The sequence below is a fragment of the Orycteropus afer genome, unplaced genomic scaffold, assembly GCF_000298275.1.
Source record: "Orycteropus afer afer isolate SDZICR_OR568_19922 unplaced genomic scaffold, OryAfe1.0 scaffold00119, whole genome shotgun sequence".
NCBI classification, from domain to species: domain Eukaryota; kingdom Metazoa; phylum Chordata; class Mammalia; order Tubulidentata; family Orycteropodidae; genus Orycteropus; species Orycteropus afer.
The window spans coordinates 4,075,265-4,087,369 of record NW_006921706.1 but is presented as its reverse complement, the minus strand read 5'-3'; positions in this window follow the sequence as shown (position 1 = coordinate 4,087,369).

Genomic DNA, 12,105 nt, shown 5'->3' with positions numbered 1-12,105 from the left:
TGTAGCCGTCTACTTCAGTAAAGATTTCAACCTCATAAACCCTATGGGACTGTTATATTCTATCTTCTAAAATTCCTCTGAGTTGGCATCAACTCAAAGGCAATGGGTTTGGTTTGGTGGCAAGGAAGATATTGATGTGTTTTAGAGAATATTGCACCTTAACCAGAAAATTGCAAAAGTAATATAAGAGAGGCATTTATAAGGGAAGAAGGTAAAAGACATTTGATTGATTTTTTTTTTTTTTGCTTAATCCAAGAAAGATAATAAAAATTTGATCTAAGATAGTAAAAGTAGATAGAATAAGATAAAAATATGAGGGCTATTGTTGTTGTTGTTGTTTGCCGTCAAGTCGGCCCCGACTCATAGCGATCCCTCCTTGGGTTTCCGAGGCAGTATCACTACGGAAGTAGGATTGCCCAACCTTCCTTCTGAGGAGTGGCTGGTGGGTTTGAACCGCCAGCCTTCTGGTGAGCAGTCAAGTGCCTTAGGCACTATGCTACCAGAGCTCCTATTAAAGCTGTCAAATTGATGGAACTTGATTATATATGTGTAAGGTGAGGGAAATGGTGATAACAAAGATAACATACAAGGTGTCCCATTGGGTTGACTTTGTAAATGGCAGTGTCATTTACTGCAATTAGAAGAATATGGAAAACTATATTAGGGTAAATCACTAACTAAAGACATATACTAACCTGGGTAAAGGGGAAGGCTATAAAATAAACACACACACACACACACACACACACACATGCATACATACATATGTATATGAAATTATTTCCCTGAGATAATCTTTAAACCTTAAACCAAAAATATCCTCTAAAATCTTCTTAAAACCAAATAGTAGTTTATTTAACTTAACTAGTAAAAAAAATTATCTGCCCTGACCCCAATGCTCTTTTAGGATCTATCTATATAAGATCAAATTAACAAAAGCCACTCAAAAACTTAAATTGGAACCTTAGAGGGCAGTGAGTTTATAGTTATGGGGGAGGAATACCCTCAGAAAAGGAGGGTGAGAACGGTTGCACAGCTCAAGGAGCGTAACCAGTGTCACTGAATTGGAAATGTAGAAACTGTTGAATTAGTGTTTACTTAGCTGTGTATATTTTCAACAACAAAAATAAATAAACTCCAAAAAAAGAATATAGGGAAAAGTGCAGATCTGGGAAAAAATAGTTCAATTTTATTAATTTTTATTTGAAGCACCTGTTAGACATCCAACTAAAAGGCATATTCAGGTCTGCAGCTCAGGTAAGAGATCTGGAAATGCAGATTCAGATATAATTCTCAACTAGATAATATTTGAAAGTGGAAAATATAAAAATTAAAGGTCAAATAAGATGAATTCCAAACAAGGTAAATGTGCTTGGCAACGAAAGGACATAAAAGTCCTATTTGCCAAATCCAATCATCTCTCTGAGGCCAGGATGATTTCAGTGGTCAGGAGCCTCACCAGCATTGGACATTTGCTTTGTTTTTCATATTAGAATAGCAACTTTTTCAACTCAGCTTTATTTTTCTCTCGCAGTAACGTATACATGGACAAAATCCAATATGCATTTGTTGCCTGTGTGAATGATTTAGGTCCCCACTTTGGATCTAAAAGTATAGAGATGGATACACTGAATAAAGGTGTTTTGCATGTCATTTGTGAAAAGAGTTCTCATTAATTACACCACATAACAACCAAAAAACTAACTCACTGCCACTGAGTCAAGTGGATTTAACTCAGAGCAACCCCTCTCTGGGTTTCCAAGGTGGTATCTCTACAGAAGTAGATTGTCCAATCTTCCTTCAGAGGAGAGGCTAGTGGGCTTGAACCACCAGCCTTCTGGTTAGCAGTCAAATGCCTTAGGCAGTATGCCACCAACTAAGTTATTCACTTGATTTATTATATTAAGGATGATATTTAAGTATGCTAACAGATAAGTTCTTTGTTCCTAATTAAAACTTGACCTTGAGGTCAAAACATTCCAAGATTATCACCTCAGTAAAAGGTCTATACTGCCAAAAACAACGAACAAAAAAATAGTTTCTTGGCTTTTGAGTTTCTAAGTAGGCTTTGAGATTCATGAAAGAAATAATAGTTTAGAAGGCCCAAAATCTTTTGTTTTAATAGCTACACTTTTGGAGAAAGAAAGGAGCTTGTGCTCCAAATGTCAATTGCAAATACTAAAGGCATAAGATATTAAATTCAGTACATAAATACAGGATTGAAAAAAAAAAAAAAAGACTGGTTGATAACTCATGTCAACTCACTCCCAGAAATTGATCAGATCTGAAAGAAGAGAAGTGAATAGCTGAAGAGATGCCCCTTCTACCTCACCTCTAGTATAATTGTTGGGTAAGAGAGTAGTTGGGGAGGTTTGAGATGATAAAACCCATAGGGGAATTTTCTGTACAGACACCTGGGTGATACAAGAAAATACCTAGACAAAGTAAAATGGAAGGGATCCTCAAGTCACCTACAGTCCACAGAGAATTCCAAGAGTATGCAAAATGTTCTCTGGCATCAAGAGATGTACAAAACACACAGACAGAGGGAAGTTCTCAAAGCATAAAAACATCTCCCTGTCAAAACATATGGCTGGGAAGGTGGTGACATTGGTCAGCTGAGAAAAACCACACTTTCTAAAAAAGATCATTTTAGAAAAGAAAAGGGATGTTTGTCCAATACTGAAATCAAAAAAGGTGTCAATAGAATTATATTGTGCATTCTTTATGGATAGGGACTAAATCTTAAAATTCTTAGCATAGTGCTATATACTAGGTACAAAGTGATCAATTAATACTTAAGTAAAGATCATAATCTATGTAATATATATTTTTAATCTTTGTATGGTTTGTTATTGTTGTTTCTGTTAGATGCCGTCGAGTCATCTCAGACTCATAGCAACCCTATGCACAGCAGAACGAAACAGTACCTGGTCCTGCGCCAACTCCATGATCCTTGCTATACTTGAACCCATTGCCACTGCCACATGTCAATTCATCTCGTTGAGGGCCTTCCCCTCTTTCATCGACCCTCCACCTTACCAAGCGTGACATCCTTCTCCAAGGAATGGTCCCTTCTGAACAACATAACCAAATTAGGTGAGACAAAGTCTGGCCATTCTCCCTTCCAAGGAGCATTCTGGCGGCACTTCCTTCAGGACAGATCTGTAATTTCTTTTATCAGTCCTTGGTACTTTCAGCATTCTTTACCAACACCACAGCTCAAAGCATCAATTCCTTTTCAGTCCTCCTTACTCATTGCCCAGCTCTCACATGCAAATGAGGTTATTGAAAATACCTTACCTTGTGTCAGGTGCACCTTAGTCCTCAAGGAGACAGCTTTGCTCTTCAGCACTTGAAAGAGGTCCGTTGCAGGCAATTTGCCCAGTGCTGTACATCATCTGATATTCTGACTGCTGCTTCCATTGGCATCGATTGTAGAAACAAGCAATATGAAGTCTTTAACAATTTCAATCTTTTCTCCATTTATTGTAATTTACTGCTTATAGGTTCAGTTGTGAGGATTTTTGTTTTCTTTATATTGAGATGTAATCCATACTGCAAGTCTGCATTCTGGAATTCTGTATTCTGGAATCTTCATTAGTAAATGCCTCAAGTCATCCTCACTTTCAGCAAGCAAAGTTGTGTCATCAGCATGTCACAGGTTGTTAATGATTTTTCCTCCAATCCTGATGATGCCACATTCTGCTTCATATAATCCAGCTTCTTGAATTATTTGCTCAGCATAGAAGTTGAATAAGTATGGTGTAAGGATACAAACCTGATACTTTCCCTTCTTGATTTTGAACCATGTAGTGTTCCAGTTTTCTGTTTGAATGACAGCTTCCTGGTCTATGTACAGGTTCCTCATGAGTATAATTAAGTGTTCTGGAATTCCTATTATTCTCAGTGTTATCCACAATTTGTTATGACCACACAATCAAAGGCTCTGCATAGTCAATAAAACACAAATAAACATCTTTCTGGTATTCTTTGCTTTGAGCCAAGATCCATCTGACATAAGCAATGATATCTCTTGTTCCATGTCCTCTTCTATATCCAGTTTGCACCTCTGGAAATTCTCTGTCAGTAAACTGCTGCAACCATTTTTTAATTATCTTCAGTAAGAGTTTACTTGCATGTGATATTAATGATATTGTTAGATAATTTCCACATTTTATGGGATCACCTTTCTTTGGAATGGGTACAGTTATGGACCTTTTCCAGTCAGTAGGCCAGGTAGCTGTCTTCCAAATCTCTTGGTATAACCAAGTGAGTGCCACCAACACAGCGACCATTGGTTGAAACATCTCAATGTGTATTCCATCAATTCCTGGAGCCTTGTTCTTCACCAATTCCTTCAGTGCAGCTTTGATTTTTTCCTTCAATACCATTCATTCTTGCACACAGGCCACCTCCTGAAATGGATGAACATCAACTAGTTCTTTTTGGTACAGTGACTCTGTGTATTTCTTCCATCTTCTTTTGATGCTTCCTGCATCATTCAAAATTTTGCCCATAGAATCTTTCAACATTGCAACTTGAGGCTTAAATTTTTTCCTCAGTTCTTTCAGCTTAAGAAATACCAGTGTTCTTCCCTTTTGGTTTTCTAACTCCAGATATTTGGACATTTCATTATAGTGATTGGCTTTGTCTGCTTGAGCTGCTCTTTGAAATCTGTTCGGCTCTTTTATTTTGTCATTTTTTCCATTTGCTTTAGCTAGTCTTCACTCAAGGACAAGTTTCAGAGTCTTTTCTGACATCCATTTGGTTTTTTCTTTCTTGCTTGCATTTTTAATGACCTCTTCCTTTCTTCATGGATGATGCTCTTGGTGTCATCTCACAATTCTCCTGGTTTTCAGTCATTGGTGTTCAATGCATCAAATCTATTCTTTAGATGATCTCTAAATTCAGGAGGGGTTTTTTAAGGTCATTCTTTGGCTCTCATCAACTTCTTTAATTGTCTTCAACTTCACGTTGAACTTACGTATGAGCAGTTGATGGTTTGTTCCACAATCAGCTCCTGGCCTTGTTTTGGCTGAAGATATTGAGCTTTTCCATCACCCATTGCCACAGATGTAGTCAGTCTGATTCCAGTGTACTCCATCTTATGAAGTACATGTGTATAGCCACCATTTGTGTTGTTGGAAAAAGATGTTTGCAATGAATAAGTCATTGGTCTTGCAAAATTCTATCATTATTTCTGTTACCAAGGCCAAATTTTCCTACTGCCAGTGATTCTTCGTTTCCAACTTTTGCATTCCAATTACCAGTGATAACTAACACATCCCAATTACATGCTTGGTCAATTTCAGACTGCAGAAGTTGATAAAAATCTTCAATTTCCTTATCTTTGACTTTGGTGGTTGGTGAGTATATTTGAATATATTATATTATTATATTTAAATAATAATAGTATTAATTGGTCTTCCTTGTGTTGTTGTTGTTGTTATGTGCCATCGAGTCAGACCTGACTCATAGCGACCCCTCCTTGAGTTTCCAAAGCAGTATCACTACAGAAGTAGGATTGCCCAACCTTCCCTCCAAGGAGTGGCTCGTGGGTTTGAACCGCCAGCCTTCTGATTAGCAGTCAAGTGCTTTTAGCCACTATGCTACCAGAGCTCCTGGTCTAGGCCTGTGGATATTATCCTATCACTGACAGCATTGTACTTCAGAACAAATCTTGAAATATCCTTTGTGATGATGAATGCCATGCCACTCCTCTTCAAATTGTCATTCCCAGAATAGTAGATCATATGGTTGTATGATTCAAAATGTCCAAAACCAGTTCATTTTAGCTCACTAATGCCTAGGATATCAATCTTTATGCATTCCATTTCATTTTTGACAACTTCCAATTTTTCTAGATTCATAGTTCATATATTCCATGTTCTGATTATTAATGGATGTTTGCAGCTATTTCTCCTCAATTTGTGTCATGCCACGTCAGCACATGGAAGTCCTGAAAGACTTACTTTATCCATATCATTAAGGTTGGTTCTACTGTGATGAGGCAGCTATTTCCCAGTCCTATTTTGAGTGCCTTCTGACCCAAAGGGCTCGTCTTCCTGCACTGTGTCAGACAATGTTTCCAAGCTATTCATAAATTTGCCTAGTAATGTATCAGACAGTGTTTTTCTGCTCATAAGGTTTTCCCTGGCCAATTTTTTGAGACGTGGATGGCCTCTTCCTTCTTCCTAGTCTGTCTCAGTCTGTTAGCTGCATTGAAACCTGTGCACCATATGCAACCCTGCTGACATTTGAAACACAAGTGGCACAACCTGAAGCCTCACAGCAATGTACAAGCCCCTCAGGATGACAAACTGACAGACAAGTTTATCTCCCTTAGCTGTTGAAAACCTCTCTGCCCTCCCATTACATAATTCCTACCTGGATCCTGCCACTTTGTGGTTGCTGGTTGCTCCCTATCTTTCCTGCCTCTAAGGTGCTGAGGCCTTTCTTGCCTCCTGCCCCTTACCTGGATCCTGCTGCTCTTTGTATGGTACTGTTGTTACAATACTGCTATTTCTTAGAATTTCTATGAAAATTGCATGAGCATCACAGAATAAATGGCCCCCTACTAGATCTCTGGAGGTCCCTGGGCAGTGGCACAGTCTGTACTAAACTGCTAAACTAAAGGTTGGTGATTCAAACCCATCCAGTTGTATGACAGAAGATAAACCTAGCAAATTGCTTCCATTAGGATGACAGCCAAGAACATCCTATGGAACATCTCTATTCTAACACATGGAGTCACCATGAGTCAGAATAGAGAAGATGGTAACTAGTAACAACTATCTCTCTGATGGAAAATACAACTGGCATTCCTACCCGGTACTAGAGCAGTTCTTGAATGTAGCAAGCATGCTTCTATTTTAGGGAATATATACACTATATAGGAGCTCTGGTAGCATAGTGCCTAATGCATTTGACTGCTAATCAGAAGGCTGGGTGTTCAAACCCACCAGCCACTCCTCAGAAGGAAGATTGGGCAATATACTTCCATAGTGATACCACCTTGGAAACCCAAGGAGGGGTCGCTGTGAGTTGGACCTGACTCAACAGCAGTAAGTTTTTGGTGTTTTTTAAATATATATACACTATATATTTCTTACTCCCTCAACCTTAAATATCTTTATTTCAGATATTTGTAAAGCTTTCTCTCTCTCTTCTAGTCTCTGCTCCAATATCACCTTATCAGTGAGGCTTTACTAGACAATCTTATTTTAAAAAATGGACACCAACTCACATATATACACATACACGTTCACACACATACATTTCCAAACAGTTCTCATTCTCATTGTGCTGCTTTATTTTTCTCTATAGCATTTATTATCTAACATAGTATATATTTATCTATTATTTATCTCCTGACATTACAATGAAGCATCTATGAAAGGAAATTTTGATCTGCTTACAACTATATTCTCAACTCCTATAACAGTGCCTGACACAAAAACATTCAATAAATATTTGACAAATGAAAGAATAAAAATTCTAACAGACAGGCAAGATTTTTCTGCATTAGAATTAATTGTATAAATTATTTCTTGAAATAAGTCTTATATCAGCTGGAGTGTTCTAATATTTTTCATTACACAGATTTTTATGGTTAATGCTTTTGTTTTAATGGGATTTGACTTGCAATGGAATGATATTTTGTATTAATTCTCAACACACCTGGATATTGGCCATTTGCTTATTGTAACTGGGCTAATTTCATGATTTTCTGCCAATTTTTTTCTTCAAACCCAGGTTGTATCTTAATCATTGCACAGAGAAAGCATCTTTCAAATAAAAGAGCTGCAGGCCTACTTTTGCAAAAGCTAAGAGGAAAAAGTTAACAAGTTTAATTCTACTTGTTCTTAACCAATTTGTATGTCCTGACTAGATTTCTCAGCTTCAATCTCCAGAAGTCCTTACTCTATACTAAAGATGAAGTTTATTTCTTGTGCATTTGTTTTTCTCTGACTTGATGGCACATAACAACAATAGTTTTTCATAGCCATGTGCCATAGCACATTCTTGAATCCTGTCTAAGGCTGCTCATAATTCTCATAATTAATTCCCTGGATTGTCTTTGGCAGAACACCATCTGCACACCTGGAAGTTAGCTTTCCTCAGGCCCTGTTGGCCTTGATTAAGCTCTGTTTAATATGAAAGAACTGTAAGTAGGGGAATTGCCCAACTAGTTTAGCAAGCTCTTTGTTGGTTTTCCAGATATTCTCTGAAAGATTGGCCAATACTTTTTCTTAGAGAAGCTAATGTCTCTCAAACTAATGGTCTCTAGTGATGCAACTTTCAATTTTCAAGCTCTGCATAAATAGTAGGAGAGAGTAGATATAACTTCTTTGAAATTAGTGAGTGTAAAGAGATTTAACTGCAAGCTGTAATTCAATGGAAAATGTGCCAAAGGATTCTTGTTCTGAAAAAAAAAGGAAAGTCTTCTTATTTTGGACCAGATACTCTAAGGGTGCTGCCATTAGAGACCAACTAGGTTCTGGAGTGGATGAAGAGGAACCACTTGTTATTATAATACTGTGCTTATGGGAAGTAATAGAAACCTCCAAAGCTCTAGAAGTAAAATTGAGCAAACAAAAATACTCGAGCTATGAATCTTGATACACAGTGATGAATAGTAAGCAAAAGGGAAAGATTCCCTGATGGCAATTATACATTCAGACCTGCTATTTGGACACTAGGTCTTGTCCCAGCAACTAGAGGTAGTTGTTGGGCCAGAGACATTTGCCTTAAAACCTGGACTCTTAAGGAAAGATAAAGTAGTCAGAAGTTGGTAGTATCTTTAGTTCTTGATAGAAACAAATGTAACTCTAGAGGAAAATTTCCCTGTTCAAGGTTTCAGGATTCATGCAGAATAGTATCAACCACAAATGTGGACACAACCCATGGAATTCTATAAATAAGCAAGATAACAAGCCAAGATAAGGGAGTATCTATAGAGATAAAAAACCTTAAATGTATAAAACCCAAGGTTCTCAAAAATTTATTATTCAGAGTTCAGGTAAAATGGTGGAATAGCAAAAAAACAGTACAGACTTTCTTCAACAAAGAAAAGGGAAACCAACTAACACAGATACAGATGATAATTCTGGACCCCTGAGCCTTGAAGGGAATGTTATAGAAGTGAACTAAACTCCAACTTGCAGAAGAATTTGCATGAAGACACCAAAAAAGGAGACATACGGAGCTGTGGTCTGGCAGTGATCTTGATGGAACAGACAGCTTGGATATTGCTGAGTGGTGGTAGGACCTAAGAATTAACTAAAAATTGGCCCTGATAGCCAGGGGCTGCATGGAGCACAGTAGGTAGAGAATAAAAGGGGAAGCACAAAGAGGAAGGTGGGTTGAGCTGTGGACTTTTCTCTGTCCAGAGGGCACAGACATTTTGAATGTTTAGAAGTGGGTTGACCATTTTGGATATTTAAAGCAACAGTGTTCTCCCAAATTCCAGGGATTTAAGAACAGGTTTCACTTGCCAGGAACCCCAAGGACATTCTAGACCCAGATGACTGGAATGATGCAACATCCCCGTTGTTACTCTTATACCCCACAACCTCTTGGTGAACAGAGGTGCAGCCATCCCTCACTCGCATCCACTTTCTGGGCTGGCAGGAATTCCATCCCAGTCAGTGTGCTCAGAAGGAGCCTTGATACCCTACCCCACCCTGCCCTGATTTTTTTTTTTCCTGTTTTCTGCTTTTTCAGTTTGTTTGTTTTTATCTGTTTTAAAACTCCTACTATTATTACTTTTTTCCTTTTTATTATTATTCTTTATTCTTCCCCTCCCAGGTTCTAGTTTTCAGCTTTTGTTCTTTTCTCTGTTGCCGTATTTATTTTTTCTCATGGTTAACCCTGTCCTTTGTTTTCCTTTTTGTGTTTTTCCCATTTTTTTCTTCATTATTCTCCTTCTCTACTTTTTTCTCTCATTGACCTCTCCCCTGATATTTCAGGGTTTTTTATTTTTTTCTTTTTCCCTATTTTATTTTTTTGGTTACTGTTACTGTGTGATTACATGGAATATTTTTTTGTCCATGTGCTTTTATTTTTTGATGATTTTTCAATTGTTATTTTTATCTAACTGAGTGGAAGATAGCAACAGTCCCCATATGACACAACTACACCCACACCTCCTGCAGCTTCATTAATGAGTGAGAGTCACCACTTCCTTCTCCACCAATGGGCCAATGATAAACAACCACCAAGAAAAGTCTGACTCACCCTTGGCTGCTTTTCACAAACATTTAACAGAGCTCAAAATACTATACTGCCACAATGTCTCAGAGAAAACAGACCATCATAGTTCACACAAAGAAGCAACATAAAGTGTTAGAAACAAGGGAGCTGGATACAGATGCAGAACACATCCCTGAGGAAGAAGCAGCATTGGAACTCTCTGATAAGGAATTCAAAAGAATTATCTTTAGGTATCTTCAAAGGATTAAGAGACAGATCAAGGAAAACACAGACAAAATTATAGAAGAAATTTGGAAGAAAATACAAGAACAAAATGACAAAATAAAGGAAAAATTAGAAATGATTCTAAATGTACAGATAGAAATCTAGAAATTAATGCTAAATTGTCAGAAATAGATAGCACATTGAAAGGGCAAACAAGTAGAATTGATGCAATGGAAGACAGAATTAATGAGATTGAAGACAAATACCTGAATACTTCTGTGAAAAAAGATCAATCAGAAAAAAGATCAAAACAAAATGAAGAAAGCCTAAGGTTCATGTGCAACACCAGCAAAAGGAATAACCTATGTGATATGGGAATTCCAGAACAGGAAGAGAAAAATAAAACCACTGAGAAAATTGTCCAAGATTTGTTGGAGGAGAACTTCCTTGATATGATGAAAGATGAAAATATATCCACCCAGGAAGTCCAATAAACCCCAAACAGGACAGACCTCAAAAGAAAATCACAAGGCATATCATCATCAAACTCATCAAAATCAAAGACAGAGACAGAATCCTGAAAGCAGCACAGGAAAAATAAATAGTTACTTACAAAGGACACCCAGTAATAATAAGCTCTGATTTCTCAGCAGAAACCATGCAAGTAAGAAGGCAATGGGACAGTATGTATAAAACCCTGAAAAATTTTCAACCAAGAATTAGATACTCAGTAAAATTATCCCTCAAATATGATGGTGAAATTAGGAGATTTCCAGATAAGCAGAAACTAAGGGAATTTTTTGAAACCAGACCAGCCTTATAAGAAACACTAAAGGAAGTCCTTTGAACAGAGAACCAAAAATACCAAACAACAACCGACCACTAATACACAAGATGACATAACCCAAAAACCACAGCTATGGACATATCCAAAGTAAAATAAGCATACAAGATTGTAAACGGAACCAGAGACTTGAATTGGCAATGAGGACAACTACAAACCAAAAAGAGAGAAAATACTATGTAGTTACAGAACTTCTAAATAGTGAGGAAGTTAAGAGAGTTGCAAGATAGAATGGACTATTCCAAACTTGGTGAGAGTATTATAAATCACAGGGGAACCTCAAAGAAAATTGATAAACCATCACATCACAATAAGGAAGAAGACAAGCACAAATATTCAGCAAATAATAAAACAACAGCAACAAAGGATATGATAACATGATTCATAAACATAATGAGCTCAGCACAGAAAATAATATGGAACAAAGAAACCAGAGACACCACGAAGAAACACATAACAAAATGACAGCAACAAATTCATACTTGTCAATAATTACACTGATTGTTAATGGATTATCCATACCACTTAAGAGATAGGAATTTGCAGATTGGATAAGAAAACTAAACCCATCAACATACTGTCTACAAGAGACACATCTTAGAGACAAAGACAAAAATAGACTAAAAATAAAAGGTTGGAAAAAGGTATATCAAGCAAGTGGCAACTGTAAAAAAGCAGGTGTGGCAATATTAATTTCTGATCAAATTGACTTTAAGACAAAAACCACCATACAAGACAAGGAAAGACACTATATAATGATTAAAGGATCAATTGAACATGAAGATATAACCATAATAAATATCTATGGACCCAATGAAAGAGCCCCAAAACACATAAAT